The sequence below is a fragment of the Teleopsis dalmanni genome, chromosome 1, assembly GCF_002237135.1.
Source record: "Teleopsis dalmanni isolate 2A chromosome 1, ASM223713v2, whole genome shotgun sequence".
NCBI lineage: Eukaryota > Metazoa > Arthropoda > Insecta > Diptera > Diopsidae > Teleopsis > Teleopsis dalmanni.
In genome coordinates this window covers 134,635,297-134,636,903 of record NC_051846.1, presented here as the reverse complement: position 1 = coordinate 134,636,903, position 1,607 = coordinate 134,635,297, and positions in this window count along the sequence as shown.

Below are 1,607 nucleotides of genomic sequence, written 5' to 3'. Positions count from 1 at the left end.
CAAGTTTATTGAAAAGCGATAGTTTTGATTTTTTGCCGATTAACCATTTCAACGATTTGAATTTAAGATCTAATTCACTTCTTTTCTTTTTTATGTGCTCGCTCCATCTTAGTTTAGCGTCCAAAGTCATACCCAAGTATTTCGCAGTATTCGCGTGAGGGATTTGTGCTTCATCGATGTAGACAGGTATATGACTGATGTTTCGATTTGTGAAATTTACATGCACTGATTTTTCTTTATTCAGATTAATTTTCCATTTTTTTGTCCAAGCAATTATACTGTCCATACTATTTTGCAAATTATTAGCTGCTATTACTGCGCTTTCTCCAACTGCAAGGACTGCAGTATCATCAGCAAAAGTTGCTGTGAACGTCGTTGCACTCGTTGGCAAGTCGTGTGTATAAATGAGATATAAGAGAGGACCCAAGACACTACCTTGCGAAACTCCAGCGTTAATTTTATGCAGTTTACTATAGGCATCACCGTGCTTTACTCGAAAGTAACGATCAGATAAGTAAGAGGAGATTACGTCATAATACTCCGTTGGGAGAATATTTTTTACTTTGGTAAGCAATCCGGAGTGCCAGACTTTATCAAAAGCCTGTGAGACATCTAAAAACACAGCTGAGCAGATTTTTTTTCCTCAAGAGCTTTTTCTATTACATTGGTAATCCTATGGACTTGATCTATGGTGGAGTGATTGCACCTAAAACCAAACTGATGTAAAGGTATTATGTTTTGACTTTCAATCAGAGGAAGGATTCTTTTCAGTAAGACTTTTTCAAATATTTTTGAAAGTACAGGCAGAAGTGCTATTGGTCTGTAACCACTTACGTCATTAATATCCTTTCCTGGCTTATGTACCATGATAATTTCAGATACTTTCCACAGGGATGGAAGGGTTCGCATCTGTATTATAGCGTTAAATATATTCGTAATTTTAATATTCGTAAATTTTTCCATTTTTCAGGAATTTCTTTTAAAACTTCAGCAATTATCAATTCATAACCTGTGGTTTTTTTTAGCTTAAGTTCATTTTTAATAATCATCACTACCTCAAGCTCGGTGGTTGGTGGAATACAGCTTTGTGTACTAAAGGTCGCTTAAGGTTTCGTGTGCATTTCCAGAGAGAATAGTTGGTAGCACGATCATTACTTAAGCTAGATAGGTAGTAGTTGAATTCATTATTTTTAAATTGCTTGATTTTTAGGCTGAGTTCTTTTGCAAGTCTGTTAAGAGTGGCTTTGTCTGCTGGAAATCTGGATTGCTGCCACTTTTTCCGCATCTTTCTTTTTTCCCGCATAAGATCCACAATGACTTTTGGGTATTTATGAGAATAGGTTGCATTCCTTAATGTGGGCGTGCTGCACCATGCCGCATGTTGTAGTAAATTTGTAAGGTTCAAAATTTCGCTTTCAAGATCATTTTCTTCACAAATTTCTTTTGAAGCAATGGTGTTTTCATTAAGGATTCTTCTGAAGTAACTCCAATCTGTATATTTATTTTCAAGTTTTAGACATTTTTTTATTTATTAAGGCAGATTCGAAGAGGGTTATGTAGAGAGGGGAATGGTCGGAGCTTAGTTCTACTCCATCTGTTATTTTTAA